General features: G+C 56.2%; 1 protein-coding gene across 1 annotated transcript in view; it reads right to left on the reverse strand.

The window, feature by feature from the left end:
* Positions 1 to 15506, reverse strand: part of NDST1 (N-deacetylase and N-sulfotransferase 1) — a 59760-nt gene extending 44254 nt beyond the window's left edge. Inside the window, exon 1 of the mRNA XM_021700902.1 lies at positions 15328 to 15506. The gene's annotated coding sequence lies outside the window, so the exon portion shown is untranslated. The remainder of the gene's footprint in view (positions 1 to 15327) is intronic.
* Positions 15507 to 15723: the final 217 nt, after the last annotated feature.

Raw genomic sequence — 15723 nt, forward strand, 5'->3', positions numbered from 1 at the left:
CTGTAAGAAAGTCCCTGGAATATCTCCAGAGCCCCCCTCCACCCCTAAAAACGCCTAGACCCTGGGAAAACAAGCAATGCCTGGTTTGACAGCCTGGCTGTGAGCCCTGGGGTCTCTGAAATGTCCTTGGCCATCCTGGCATGGCTCAACTGCTGAGAAACAGGCTTGCAAAAGCCCAGGGCTCAGGCGGCATGCCTGGGCACCAGTGAAGTGTGGGTCTTGAAGGGGCCACATTCCTCCACCCGTTGTCAACCTCTCCACGGCTCCACTGGAGCAAGCACCAACCAGCCTGGACCTAGACCAGGAACTGAGGGCACAGTCAAGTGCCCAGTGGAATGCCACTCCCGGCCTGCCTTGCCCCCATTGGCCCTATCCAGAGCCCTCCGTGTAACTCAAGTCCCCTCGATGTCACCCGCCCCTCAAAGCCCCACATTTGCATTCCCTCAGGTCAGCCACTGGGAAGTACAGACAAGGGGTCCTGTAGGAGAACTTAAGGGAAATAATCACTCCGTCCCCGAGGGACCTATGCAAGGTGAAGGCGGCTCATGCCGTCAGTGAGGACCCTCAGCGGGGGAAGGGCAAGCGAGTCCAGTAGGGCCAGCCCTCAGTTCTCACCCTGGCAGGTAGGAGGGGTCAGGGACTTACCAAGAGGACTCAGGCCAAGTCCCCACACTCATGGCTGCCCTCAAATCACTACATGTAACATGCTCCTACTCTGTAACCTTCCATGGCTCCTACCGCCAACAGGCAAAACCCTGAACCTGACCCACCACCCAGGTCACTGGTATTAAGAGCCCGTGTTAACAGAGTATGGGATGTGCCAGGGCCTTCGCTAAGTGTTTTGTGTGGATTTTCTCATTTAACTCTCACTGCAACGCTGACAAGGTACTATGGTTGACCCATTTTCACAGATGAGAAAATTCAGGCTCAGAGAGATTATATCACTGGCCCAGAGTCTCACAGGCAAGCCGCAGAGCAAGGATTCACACCCATATCTGGACTCCAAGTCCGGGTTCTAAACCACTGTGCGATGCGGCATCCTCAAGTACACCTTGCCACCCTCAGAACCCTGGGGCCAGCTCAACCCTTCTATGTACAAGAGGGGAGGGGCACCTGGGTGGCTCAGTCAGTTAAGCCTCTGCCTTTGGCTCAGGTCCTGGGATGGAGCCCCACATCGGGCTCCCTGCTCAGTGCGGGGTCTGCTTCTCCCTCTCCCTCTGCCTGCCGCTCTCCCTGCTTGTGCTCTCTCTCTGTCAGATAAATAAATAAAATATTTTTTAAAAGGAGGGGAAATCAAGGCACAGAGTGAAAGCTCTCTCTCTTGGTAGCAGAGCCAGGGCAAGGCCTGAAGTCTCCAGGGCTCCCCTACACCCCCACAAGAGGCACGCTGGGCAGAAAGGCTGGGACCACCATGACAATGAGTCCTCAGATCTGCCTTTTTCCGAGGAAAAGCAGGAGCACGTTTGTGAAGAGAGAAAAGAACATGAAGAGCCCAGGAAATATTTGTTCTTAGAGGACAGATTCTCAGAGTTCAGGAGGGTACCCCTCACACCCACGCAGGAATCGCCCCTTCAACAACAGGAATATGCAGGCCCAGGACCAACTTCTGCCCATGTGCCCCTCCACTCCAGCCAGTGCTCCCACTTAATGCATCTGACCTGAAATCTCCATTTCTCTCCCCAAACTTGTTTGTCCTGTAGCCTTCCCTGTCTCGGTAAATGACAACACTGTCCCTCCGGTCCTTTAGGCCAGAGTCCTTGCTGTGGACACCCTCTCACACCCCACACCTAATCCATCAGCTTATCCTGTAAAATCGATACAGAATCTGACCTCTGGTTGCCACATGGCGGTCACACTGAGCCCTTCTTCATTCGTGTGACTACAGAAGCCTCCTGGCCGGGCATCCTGCTTCTTCTCAGGCGGTGGCCCACTCGATCCTTCCCAGATGTGTGCTGAAGTGAGTGTGACCTCAGCCCCAGCCCCTCGGCAGCTTCCCCTTTACTCACACTAAACACCAAAGACCCCTCGGGGGGCCAGAGGGCCCTGCAGTCTGCCCCTCCATACTCCCTCTGGCCCCATCTCCTGCCAGGATGGCTCTTCCTTCCGTCCCAGCCACACCAGTCTCCTTCCTGCCCCTCAAACACACCCCACACCCTCCCACCTCAAAGCCTTTGCGTTGCTGTTCCCTCTGCCCAAAATGCTCTTCCCCAGATACGCCGTGGCTTCCCCCGCCCTTGTGGAGCCTGCTGTCCCTCTCGCCAGAGACACAGCAGAGCCACTTGCTCAAATCACTCTTTTTACCGCCAACCAAGCTTTAGTTTTCCTCCAGGCCCCTCTCGCCACCTGACAAACAGCCAGTGTTGAACTAGTAGTATCTGTTGCTTTGTTGATTCTACCCCATCACTAGAATGTCAGCCCCACGTCCAAAGCAGGGCTTGGTCTGTTTTGCTCACTGCCATGTCCCAGGACAAGAAAAAGTGTCTGAACAAAGTAAATGCTTGAAAAAAAGTTATTGAATGAGGGACCATTGCCTCCCTCATCTGAACACATCTTTTGGTTTCTGCAGCCCCTGGAGACCAGTGTCACTTGGAGGCCGATCGATCACCTGTGGCAGCTGAAACCCTGACGGTTGTCACATGAACACTTCCTGGCCAGATCTCCATTCTGTCCCGGGACAACTAACTGCTTGGACCAGAGAAGGACTTTACCTTGGTCCCTGTCTGATACCTGTGCCCACCCTTTTGGCCACTGGGGGAGGCCTTGACAGTGGGGCCCACAGGGTGGATTCTGCCACCAGCAGGAGCAGGGTCTGGGCTACCCCCTCTCCCAGCCCCCCAGGGCTGCCGGGTCCAGGTCTGGCTTCTGACAAAGGTTGCCCCGTGCTCCCAGCAAGGGGAGGTAGGGGGGGGGGCAGCCCAGTGCCATGCCTGCCCCTTTCCTGTTGCAGGGGGAGGGCCATCAGAAGGAAGCTTTGTTTTCAGAATAAAGAGCATGAAGCCCAGTGCCAGGCGGAAACGGGCACCAAGGGGGCTGGCCCGTCAGAGACAGTTTACGGAAAAACAACAACAAAAATGGGATGGAGAATGTCTGAGGTATAATTTGCACACCCAACCGGTTTCATGCCTCCAGGGTGGCTGTGACGATGGTGGCTTCACTTTTCCAGGCCCTAGCCTGGAGGCTGACACAGACAATCAGACGACTGTCCCAGCTGGGTGATCTGGCATTGACCCTGCAGAGGGAGGTGGGGACAGAGGAGTGTAGCCTTGCCTGGGAGTCAGATGACCTGCATCTGAGCCTGACTTACTACGCTCCCGTGTGCAACGCTGGGAGAGTGCCTTCTTCTATGTACCTCAGTTTACCCATCTGTAAACGGCTTATCCAGGCCTGCATTTGAAGCCTTGGGGCACCCCTCAGCCTGTGGCCAGGTCGCTGGGCCACACAGGCTAGAGCTCCAACTTCCCTGGGCTCAGGTCCTCCCTGTGGGGCCTGCCAGCCAGGGCACAGCCCCTGCCCACTCTGACCCAGGCTTTCTAGCCTCCCTCATCCCATGATTACCTGAAATATGTGCAAGCTCTCTGGGCCTGGCCCAGTGACGGAGGGCCTCACCCCCACCCAGACACTGGCACCTACGCTGATCCCCTCTATCATCCTCTCCAAGGATGGCTCATAGGCCCTTTCAGCGACAACTACTGAAAAGAACCCAGCATGTTAGCACACAGAGGGCAAAAGAGAAGCCCTGAGAGGGAAAGGGGCATGCTGACTTCACACAGCACAGCTACCAGCCAGGGGTCCCCCTGCCAGGCCTGGGCTTCATGAGTTAAGACAGGGTCCTCAGAACCTGGCTACAGAGCCACCTGTCTGAACCTTGTGGGGAGAGGGAGGTTGTACCTTAGACTGAAGGAACCAAAGATGGGGGACAGGAATCTACATGCAGTTTTTATAGCTTCCCAGTTTTTTCTTGTACCCAGAACACCTACAACCTCTCAGCCAAGACCTCTTCCAGGAGGAGCTAGCTTAGCTGGCCTTAGGGCTGGTCGGGATTTCAACCGAAAAAGTGAAATAAACCTTGGACAGACAGATAGCTGGACGGAGGAGCGGATGGATAAAGCATGTACTCTAGGAGCAGAATAAAGCAGAGACAGGCTCAAAAGAGGGCCCAGTCCAGTAAACACTTGAACTGATGCCTCCCTTCCCCCCGTCCTCCTAGGACGCAGAGGTCTGGACTTGGTGCCATCTGAGGGCTACGATCCCCGCCTCCCTCTCCCCCCAAATTCCTCCGAGCCCCCTGGGAGAGTGAAATGTGGGGTGCTTGCAAGTGAAATGTTCCACAGTATGGGACAACACTTTCAGCGACTGTTTATCCACAGCTTAAGAAGCTGCCTGGGTCAGTGGCTAAGCAGCCACAGCTTATCTGGGAGGAGGATTCAAGGGCCACAGGGCAGGCTGATCCAGAGGCCTCGATTAAATAGAACCTTCCCAGCTGGTGGGGAGCACCACTGCCACCCCTTCGTTCATAAAAGAAACACTTAATTTGCTCCTGCTGTGTACATGGCCCTGAGCCTGAGCACGATGCTCTGAGCAGAGATGGGCCAGCCCCCCGCCCCCCCCCATCGTTAAAGAGCTCACAAAGCAGACAGACGAGGAACAACACTATATGACGCAGGAGAGAAAGCAGCCCATGCCTTCAGGATAGGGTTACAAACTCAGATGCCTAGATGGCCAGAAAGACCAGGTGAGTGTGCGAAGAACTCAGGCTCGAGGTATTCTGATCTTCCAAATTTGTGAAGTAAAGCCAGAAATCAGGATTTTTAGGTAAAAATCTCCTCTTGGCAATCAGCTCAGTTTTTGGCATGGGCTAAGCAGAACCTGCCCGTGGGGCAGATGTGGCCTGCCAGTTTGTGTGGCCTCTGTTTTCTTGAAAGGGACATGCTGTGTCACAGAACATGCTGTGAAGCTCAGTGGAAGCCAACTTCCCTGCAGCTGAGGTCCCCGGGAAGGCTTCTGGGGAGAGAAAGATGGGTGCGGGCTGCAGGATAGGGAGAGTACTCCTGCGAGGGAATCCTGGGGAGGGGTAGGCATACCCGCTGGAAACACAGGGGCCGTGGATCAAGGGGTCCCTAGCCTATGGCCTGCCTTTTCCACTAAAGAGGAGTTCCTGTCTCTGTCCCCAAAGCAGGCAAGAGGCATCAGCTCTGTCTGTCCCCGGGTGGCAGGAGGAGGGGCCCCCTGCCCAGCAAACCTCCAGATTAAATCAATGGGCAGCAGCAGAGCACAGGTTCGATTTCATCCCTGGAGCTTGAGGAACAGGTCAGCTAATGCAACAGCTCCATCAGAGGAAGAGACAGTGGAGGACAAAACGAGGTTAAGAATCGTCTCCTGCCTGGCCAGGCCTGGCTGGTTATATAAGCCTGCCTCAGGACAAAGCCACGTTCAAGGCACCAGGGAGGGCCTGGGCTAGAGAGTCCCAGAAATACAGAGAGGGTTCTCCCTCCCTCCCTGTGTACCCCTACTCTCCCACCTTGCCTTGCAGTTCCTGGAAAGCCCAACACAGAGTACACAGCCAAAGTTGGAGACCAAGACCCCAACGTAAGGCACTTAACAGGATCGCAGAGCTGGGACTAATAATAATAGCACACTTTTACCAAGTGATTACTTTGTATCAGGCACTGGGATAAGTCCTTCTCATGGATTATCTTATTTTAAAAGCTGGTGGCACCATGAGATAACTATTATTACTCCTCCCGTGTTACAGAGAGGGAAACTGAGGCACGGACACAGCCACTTAGCCAAGGTCACACAGCTCCTAAGTGAAGGATTTAGAACCCTGCACCGGCCTCCGCGACCACACTCTGAACCGTCGTGTTCTGCTGCCGCCGGCCTACGGTCTCCTAGAATATTACAGCCACGCTGCCTCGTCAGCAACCTGCTCGCTGCAGCGCAGGCACATGGCCTCCTACCCTCCTGTCAGCACCTGGGGGGACACTGAGTCCTCTGACAACCTGATGAAACCTACAGACTCTCTCTGCAGAAAAAGAATGCAGAGGAATGCCGCCAAAATGTCGTGCATGATCTCCGGGGCATACAGACTTCTGCATTGGTGAGACGGATGAGTCAAGATCACAGGATCCACAGGATCGAGAGATAGGTGGCAGAGGAACAGGACTCCCCCAAGCCCTTTGGGACAGCTCATATCTGTAAACATGAAGTCTAAACTCACAGATGCTTAAGTTCATAGGCGTGGGCACGAATCAGGGCTCAGGGCCTAGTCATCCCTTCGGGGCTGAGAGAACAGAAGAAATCACAATACAATAGCCCTCGCCTCTGCACCCACTGGGTGTGACTCACAGCTGCCGGGCAGACGGTGCACAGCTGGGCCGTGGCATCTGGACGGGGGTGGCATCACTAAGCACACCATCCCAGCCTCTCGCCCACCCCACGAGTCAGCACCCAGTGAGCCCACCTCGCTAGAGACCAGTCCTGGCCTTGCCCTAAGTCCACAGCTCTGAGTGTTTCCCAAGGGGACCACCCCACAGCCCCTGCCCAGCTTCTGTGCCAGCCGGAGCCCAGGGAGTAGTGAGTCAAGACAACAGCCCCTTGCAAGGCACCAGAAGACCCCGGCTCCGGGGCCAAGTCTTCTGCTGTCTCACTGCGGGACCTCAAGTAGGCCCCTCCTGACTCTCAGAATCCACCAACTGTAAAGTGGGGAGACCACCCTATCAAGTCCTTCCCAGCTCAAAGCCCTGAAAATATAAACAGCAGCATGACAAACTTCACGGAGCCCTGGGATCCTACTTTCAGGAAGTTACATAAACATCCTTCAGAGAAACAAAAGTCAAACCTAAAGACCACTTTTTTTTTTTTAAAGGATATCAAGAAGCCCTTTTTATAGTCCAGCTTCCCCCATCCTACTTCCATTGTTCCAGATATCCTCTCAGGACCTAGAAAACACACTTGGTTTCCGTCTGGGGTTTGGGCTTCTTGGTGTTCTCCCTTGGACACTGCCCCACCTCTCTTTGGCAGCTTTCTCCCCCAGGACACACCCGTCTCTGCCCCCAGCATCGCTCTGGGCCACCCCGAGGGCTATGGCTACCCAGACTGCCTGAGACGGGGTGGGGGGCAGGGACAGTGTTCGGGAAACAAACCCTTCCCTGGTCAGAACAGAGATAGCTCTGGCTTCTGGTCCCAATCATGACACTGCGTGTGGCCCCGTGTGGGCAAGTCCCTGCTCCTCGGTTCCCCGCTGAGAAATGGAGAGGCTCCCACAGTGTCAGGAAAGCCCTCCAGCTCCTGGGCTCCTTGGGGACACTGAGGCGGAAAAGAACAGCAGGCTAGACAGTGGGCTCTGATCTTGACCCCATCCCCACCCCTCCTGCTAGAACCAGAGGAGACCCACTCTTCTCTCTCTGATTTTCTCTCTTGCCCTAGCTGTGGGATCCTGAACTCAGCACTGAGTGAGTGTCTGTGTGTCTCAAATGGCTATCCAGATGACAGGAGGAATGACAGGGTCTGCAGTGGAGGCCCCAATGTGGAGGCTTCAGCCCTACTCACCCCAACACAATCCCATCACCCCCGCCAAAACCTAATTCACTCATTTGATAGTATATACGTTTCTGCATCTTTAAAAAACCAGTCTATGTTGTGCCTGCTAAACAAACACTCCAAGACAATCCCCCACCTCCCTTCTTCCAAAGAAATCGTGCTTCTAAGCACCCCTACAGAATTCTACAGAATTCCTAGATCTACCACCTTATGGCTATATGGCCTCAGTATTTTCATCTAAAAAATGGGGACAATAATAGTGCCTGCTTTATAGGATTATGCCTAGTAAGCACTGATAAGCTCTCAAAAAATGTTGAGTGGCAATTTTATGATCATCATCATTAAAATGACTGAGATGCTTAAAGGCATGGGGCTGGTGACGCTAAGGCCCCTTAGCCCTCTCAGACCACGTCTGACCACCGTAATCGCACACACATGCGTGCGGCCTCACCCCCAGCACACATGCTTCTCTGAAGCAGGACCCACGCTCTTCCTGATTCCAGCCCTAGCACACAGCTGGCTTGCTCCTGGCATCCACCTTTGCCACCCACAAAGCCCCCTACCCTTCAAGTCCCCTGATCCTGCCTTCCTTGAGTGGCCCCAGCACCATCTTCTCTAATTGTGTTGGGGTTTTACTGAGCCTCATCACTGTGTCACAAGCTTGCTTCCTGGAGATGGGAAGCTGTTACAAGATGGTAGCTCCCCGAAGACAGGGTAAAGAGAAACTGGGCTTTTCTCTGGGTCTTCAACATATGCTGGATGTCCGAGTATGCTGAGACCCCAAGGAGAGAAGCATCTGTTTTTTAAATTATCTAACCAAGTGTTTCTTGAACTTTAGCATGCACCTGAATCCCTTGGAGGCTCCTTAAAACAGACTGCTGGGCCCCTCCTTCCCGCCTCATCCCAGTTTCTGATTCAGTAGGTCTGGGGTGGGGCCAGATAATTTGCATCTCCAGCAAGTGCAGTTGGTGCAGATACGGACTTTGAGGACCAATGACTTCGCCTGCAGGTGAACTGGGAAGAGCTCTCACGAGTATGTGACGCTGAGCCTCCTGTAAAAGCTTAAGCAGGAGCTGTCCTGATGTAAGGAGAGGAAGAAGGGAACCTGGGCAGACAGGGAGGCCTGAGTGAAGGCGCCGTGATGATGACATCCATTTCTCCTCACCTGGCCTCCGCCTGGGCAAGCAGCGCAGACCAGAGGCGGCTCTCCCACCGCGCAGGTACAGCAGACCTCCCCCGCCCGACTGCCACTGCAGACCTGCCCAGACAGGTCGACTCCCGGCTGGCCGAGGGGTGAAGAGGATCCCCGCCCTGCCTCAGACAGCCAGACCTCAGCTGTGAAGGAGGCCAGAGTCTCCAAGCGCTGGGATTCGGCTCCACGCCTCCAGACACGACCCCGTCCATCTTGGCTGACTCTGAATGTTTCCTCCCTTCCGAGCCTAGCTCCCAGCACTGTCTGTGTCCTACTCACCTGCCTCAAGACCTACCCCAAGGTCACCTCTCCCTGCCATCATCCTGTCCCTGTTTCCAGGGCACAGGGAGGCCAGGAGGGAGGCCTCTGGAGGTTCCAGCCCACAGTGTGCACTGTCTGGGGTATGCGTCCCTCGTCTTGAGGACGGCCACAGGACCTGCCAGCCGGGCCAACTTATCTGACACCATTCCACGTGGCCACCAGAGAGGAAACTGGGCCTGCACAACTTGCGCACCTTAACCTTGATGAAGGGAGAGAAGAGGAAAAACAGGTGTAACAAAGAGAAGAAATCCTGTCAGGCTTCCTGGTAAGAATGCCAGCACCCACACCCCATACAAATTGCCCTGACTCTCTGGGCCTCAGTTTCCTCTTCTGAACAAGCCTTCTCAGGCTATTAGAAAGTTCAGGAACTCAAACTCCAAGGATTCTTCCCTCCATCTCTGAAGGGACAGCCCATCCCCTAGGTATAAACAATAATAATACCCACTGTTATCTTTGAAGAGCTCCTACTGACTGGGCTCTTCCTCTGGGTAAGGCATCGATCTGTTCAACTCTCCTAGCAAAGCAGGATGATTACTATCCTCATTTTGCAGTTGAGAAAACCAATGCCCAAAAGGGATTTAAGATTTAGGTAATTTGCACCAGATCCCACAGCTAATGGTGGCAGAGCTGGGGTTCGAACCCCCAACTTTGGACTCCACTCTGCAATGCCGCCCACCACCGCTGGTGTAGGAATGGCCCACATGCAGCGCCTGCCTCCAAAGCATGGAGCCTAGAAGAAATGAGACATGTCCTTAAGAAATCAGGATTCAAAGCCAGGTGTGTGAAGGGCCCAGTGACGAGGCCATATAACAGGCTCTGCCCATGCAAAAGCAGGGAGCAGGCAAGGCCAGCTCTGTGGCATTAGGGATGACTGTACGGAACAGGTAACACTGGAGTTGGGCCCTGGTTGGGGAGGACTGGGGGCGGGGCGGCGGGGGAAGTGACTGGCGCGCCATATCCTCACCAGGAACAGAGATGCTCACGCAGGAAAGGACAAGAGGCAGGTTCTGCTTGAGGGTTGAGGGGAATGGGGGATGGGGCACAGGGTCACACAGTGGGCTACTCCCTAGACCTTGCCCTCAAATAAATAAATGCTCGGGCACCTGGGTGGCTCAGACGGTTAAGCGTCTGCCTTGGGCTCAGGTCATGATCCCAGCGTCCTGGGATCGAGTCCCGCATCGGGCTCCCTTCTCCTTGGGAGCCTGCTTCTCCCTCTGCTTCTCTCTCTCTCTGTCTCTCATGAATAAATAAATAAAATCTTAAAAAAAAAATAAAAATAAATGCTCATTTGCAATCTATATTTTGATTAGATTAATCCAATCTGTATTAAGAAATAGAACAGGGAGAAATACAAAGGGCTAGCTAGGAGGCAACTTAATATAAACACTCCTCCATCTAGAAAAGAGCTTTGGTCCCCTCTGTGACTCCTTGTGGCAGACTGGCTCTGGCCCAGAGGCCACACAGTCCTAGACATCCATGTCCCTCCCTTCTACCAAGCTCCAAGCTTCCAAGCTGAAGCAAATGGGCAGAACTTTGTATCAGCCCCACGGGCAGGAGAAAACACCTCTGCTGGTGACAACCGCTCCCCCCCAGGACCAGGAGACCCTGCTTTAACTTTACTGCAGGGAAGGAGGGGGACAGCCCTGCCCCCACCCCAGCACTCCCACTCCTCACTTTCAAATTCACTGGCCCTTTCCTCCAACTCCTACTGATTCTGACTGATTCGTGATTCAGCCTTCTTTCCACACATTTGAGGAAAGAGAGACTGAACCCATTTCACAGACCGGAAAATGGAAGCAGAAGGTTCCAGTCCTCTGTGAAACCACAGTCCCCGGCAGCTCAGGCTCTGGCAGCTGATCCAGACGTCCCAAGGGGCTCCTGGAAGATCAGCTGTGCTGAGTGTATTCCACGGGGTAAGGACTCTCCCAGGCAGAGCACTGCAGGCCAGGCAAGTATAGGGAACTTCCCAAGAAGCACAGGAAGGGGCAGCTCTGGAGAGCTATGAGAAAAACAGGGGGTGGAAGTGGGCCGAGCACCACCCCAACTGCTGAGATTCTCGAGAGAAAAGGGAACTAAGAGAGGTCACCTAGGCCTGACCCTGCTGGTTTACAGGACCTCTGCTCCCTCCCCCCTCTCCCGTCTCACTGCATACCTTTAGCAATGGAGATCTTGCCTCCTCCCCAGGCATCCTATTCCCCTGTTAGCCTCCTGTCCCCCTTGGTGCTGTCCCTGGCCTCAGAGGCACGGGACAAGGCTATGCCCTCTGCCCACAGAGAACCCTGCAGGGGTTCAAAAGCGGTGACACTGCCACTTAAGGGTCCTTCCCCAAACCTTAGGTCACCCGTAATGACCCCAATCCCCAAGGCAGCTACCAAGTCCTGCAGCCTCCTCCTCCTTTCCTCGGCCCTATGGCCTGTGTCGGGCTTTGGTCAGCTCTCTGCTGGACCACAATTAGCATCATCTCTGAGTGGGTCTCAACGCCGCCAGTCTTGCCATCATCTTCGGCCAAATGACTTCTGAGAGGAACGGCATGCTAGGGCAGAAACAGTTCCGGCCTGCGTTCCAATACAGCTCTGTACGTGACTCAACCCCTCAGAGCCTCCATTTCCCCATCTGAAAATGGGGCAGGGGTGGGGGTTCCTAGCGGCAGCAGCTACTTTGCAGGGGTATTGTGAGATTTCAATGGAGCGTCTGTAAGGAGCCTGGCACGAGACACAGTAACAGGCATCGACTCGAGGAGCTGCTTACAACCCTCTGTCCTCTCCACCGGCTACAGAATAAAACCCAAACTCCTGAGCAGGATGCTGCAAACACCCCACAACCCAATCTTGCTTCCCACTGCCCCCCCCTTCCCCTAGCCTGCATCCTCACAAACACTTCCTCCCCCAGGAAGCCCTGCCGACATTAACAACCAAAAGAGCTTTTCCCCTCTACTGACCTTCCAAAGCCCATCTATCACTGACCACGTCCTGCCTCTTTACCATCACTGATCCTCGTCTTCCCTCCCCCATCAGACCAGCAGCCTCTCCACTGAGAAACAAGCGGCACCTCACCCCATTTCATTTCCCCATCACCCCACTCCGCAGACAGTTTCCATACATATTTAACAAATTACCCTAATGTTCCATTTCACGTAAAGCACGTCCAAGTCCTCCAAACAGTCTAGATATTTCAAGCCATACCCAAAACCAAATTCCAAGCCAGCAGAAGTCTGCCCAGTCTCTAGGGACTTGTAGGCCTGGCACTGGTCCCAAAGTATGGAAGACAGGTCGAGCAGTCCCAAAGCCCAGGGCAGAGAGAGCTCAGGGCTGCTGAGACTAGAGCCCGTTTCCACGTTTCTCAGATGCAGAGTCTCTCAGTTGGCCCCTGGGCCAACCCCCAGTCTATGATTCCATACTCCACCACATCCTCAACTTGTGATTTAAAATTGCTTCTTGCATGGCCCTTGTTGACAAGAGGCTCACTATCCATCTTTTCTTGCTTGCTGGCTCCAACCCTTCACCTGTTGATTCTCCCAGAGGCTTCTCTCCCTTCTCTGATCACGATGATAAGGATCATCTGGCCACATGCCAAGGGTCATCCCCATCCCTCAGGACTCCTTTCAGCCATCCAGCCCCTCCACTCATTGCCCCACATTTCTGAGTCCCCTCAAAGTCCAGCTAGTAGTGGAATTTCCACTCTTGTTCCTACAGGCTAACAGTGATCTGTCGGCCCAGGAGGGCCCCCTATTCGTGGAGTCTAGCAAAGGCCTGCAGACCCTGCAAATCCCAGACAGAGTATGGGCACAGCCCCCAGAGCAGCTCGAACAGTAACGCCCAAACTTGCATCTCCCAAGAACTTTCATTACCTACCCCACTCCATTGTTTTAAGATGTCATTTATTAGCTAACAAGTTGTTTTCCATTTTAAAAAAAACTACTCAAGGCTCCCAATCAGAGGCTGATCAGCAGTCATGAGATGGTACTCCACTAAAAGATTGGGCCAGCACAGGGCATTAAAGCCAGTGGAAGTCTGGGTCACCCCACACATTCACTCACGGGCCTACACTGCGTCCTAGGCTCAGAAATCCCATATACACATGCATTTTCCAATAGGATTCTGTAATCCTGACACTGGCTCAAAGTCACCCCCCATCACCGTCCTCAGGGACCTTTGGGGCTGGAGCACCTAGAACAGCCCATTAGTTCAGTAATAAGGACCCTGCTGATGATTCACAGAAGAGGACACCTGGGATATAAATCCCTTGGCCTTATGTCTCTCGTCGCCCCAAGGACTCCACTTCTTGGCCCTACCTCCACCCCCTGCTGATCTGAAAGTGACCTGGTCTGAATGGAGATGAAAGGCTCTGCCGTCCCGTGGGTGCTGGGGAGAGGCCTGTTGACAAAGCCACCAGCTGTCCCTAGCTGAAGCCAGGGACACCAGCTCCTCCCTGCACCCCCCGCACTGGGAGAGCATTCCTGCCACGGACCCAGCCAGCAACCGAAGTTGGACCATCACAGAGCTCCGGGCCCAGGCTCCAGTGGACTTCCCTTCTGCTCCAGCTGCCCACAATAACAAGAGCTGGGCACCAGATCTCACCCCACACCAGTACCAGGCAGAAGGAGCATCAGCTGGGGATAAGGGTAATGGGGAAAGGGGACAGTATCCTCGTAACTTGAACTGAAAATGACACCGTGAGCTCAGTCACAGCAGGACCTTACAGAGCTCTGTAGCTGAGACTCAGGCTGGGGGAGGAGAGTCAAATCCAAGCTCCACCACTTCCCACCTGTGTGACCTTCACCATCCTGTGCCTCAGTTGCCCCCTTGGTGAAATGCGGTTAATAGAAAAGTGGGAGAATTGAATAAAATAACGTATGTAAAGCAAGTAGCCCAGTACCTGCCACATAGTAAACATGCAGTAAATACTTGTTGAATAGAAACATGCCATCCTTTACTGAGGTACCACTGGTTCTCATTTCAACTTTATTCTAGAAGGTAACTATATTTTCCCCATTTTACAGGTAAGGAAACTGAGGTGAGGGGAAGGTAAGGAACCAGCCCAAGGTCACAGAGCTGGGAAGTGACAGACACCCAGGTCAGTCTGCACCTCAGACCAGGGGGCAGTACTGCCCGAGGCCATCCTGAATGATTGGGGGTTGGTGGGCGGAGTACAGAGCTGGGGCTAGACGGGGGTGGGGGGGTGGGGGGGGGGGGGGGTTCTGAATCCCCTGGGCCTGGCTTGGCTCCTGGCTGACCCGTGTGCTCGAATCCGGGAAAGCAGAGCCAGGAGGCCAGTTCCCAGATTCCCGGCCTGTCCCAGAGCCCACGCGTCCACCGGCGCCCCCTCCTCACCCCGTCCCAGGGTGTTCAGGAGCAGCGTTCAAAACGGAGGCTCCTGGCTCCGAGAACCTGAGGGAGGAAGGGAGTTAGAGACCAGGCCGCGCAGTCCCGAGAAAACCGGTCTGGCTGCCTTACCCTGCCCCGAGCGGGGACCCGGCCTCTAACCCCCTCCCTAGCCAGACAAAAGTTTCCCCTGTTCGGGAGGAGGGGAGGGGGAGGGGGCATTCCTCGTGAGTGACATTATCCGTGACCTACAGCTGCCGCGCTGCCCTCGCCCGCACCCTGGCCTGCCCCCGGCCCCCGCGCGGCCCCCCACCCCTTTGTCCTCCCACGCCGGTGCGCGGGGCCCCGGCAGACTCGGCTCGCCCGCCCGGCGCCCGCCCGCACTAAACTTGCGCCGGCGGCCGCTTGGGCCCCGCGCGGCCTGCACGCCCGGCTCGGGCCCCGCCGGCCCGGCGACAGGGGACTGGCTGGCCCCGGCCCTCCCAGCCTCTTACCTGCCCAGGCTGGGGCACCCCCCCCCCCGGAGGGAGGGGGCGCCCCCGGCCAGCCGCGGGACGCCTGGGTTCCCCCCCGGGCCGTGCGGGCGCCGCCGGGCTCTGGCCCCGGCCGGGGTTAACCCCTCGCCGGCCGCCTCCCGCCGCTCCCACCCCCGCTCCACGCCGCAGCCGCCGCCACCGCCCGCTCCGCCTCCCGCCTCCCGCCCGCTGTCCCCCTCCCCCTCCCGCCCGGTGCCCAGCCCCCAGTCCCGGCCCCCGGTACTGCGCTGGGGCAGCTCGCAGTCCCCCCCGTCACCGTCCGGCGGTCCCGCGGCGGGGAGGTGGGGGTCTCCCCGAAGACTGGAAGTTGGGGCGCGCTGCTGCGCGCCCCGCAGGCCGGTGGGGCACAGAGGGGCGAGCCCGCGCGCCCAGGGCCCCCGGCCCGTCTCCCCTTCCCTTCGCCCGTCGCGGCGCCTACCTCCCCGAATCGCGGCGGTGGGAGCCGGGTTCGATCCCGTGATGGAGCGTGGGTGCCGGCCACAGATCGGCTCCGGAGGCCCGGGCGGCCAGCGGGCGTGTGGCGAGCGCCCCGGGGCGGGGGCCGGGGCGGGACCGGGCGCTGCTATCGGGGCTGGATTTCTCGGCTTCCACCCGGATTCTCCCTCGGCTCTCCCGGCCGATTCGGTGCTGCTCGGCGACCACGTGACGCGGGCTGCCTTTGACCCCTGTCTCCGAGCGAGTAGGGGGCGGGGGCCGGAGCGGGTGTCAGATGCGGGACCCACGAGGGCCCCGGGCGGCTGCCGGGCGTCCGGGAGGCGGTGACCCCCGGGGAAACAAAGCCCGGGGGAAGCCAACAAGTTATGCGAGGTCAAAG

The sequence above is a fragment of the Neomonachus schauinslandi genome, chromosome 7, assembly GCF_002201575.2.
Source record: "Neomonachus schauinslandi chromosome 7, ASM220157v2, whole genome shotgun sequence".
Classification (NCBI taxonomy): domain Eukaryota; kingdom Metazoa; phylum Chordata; class Mammalia; order Carnivora; family Phocidae; genus Neomonachus; species Neomonachus schauinslandi.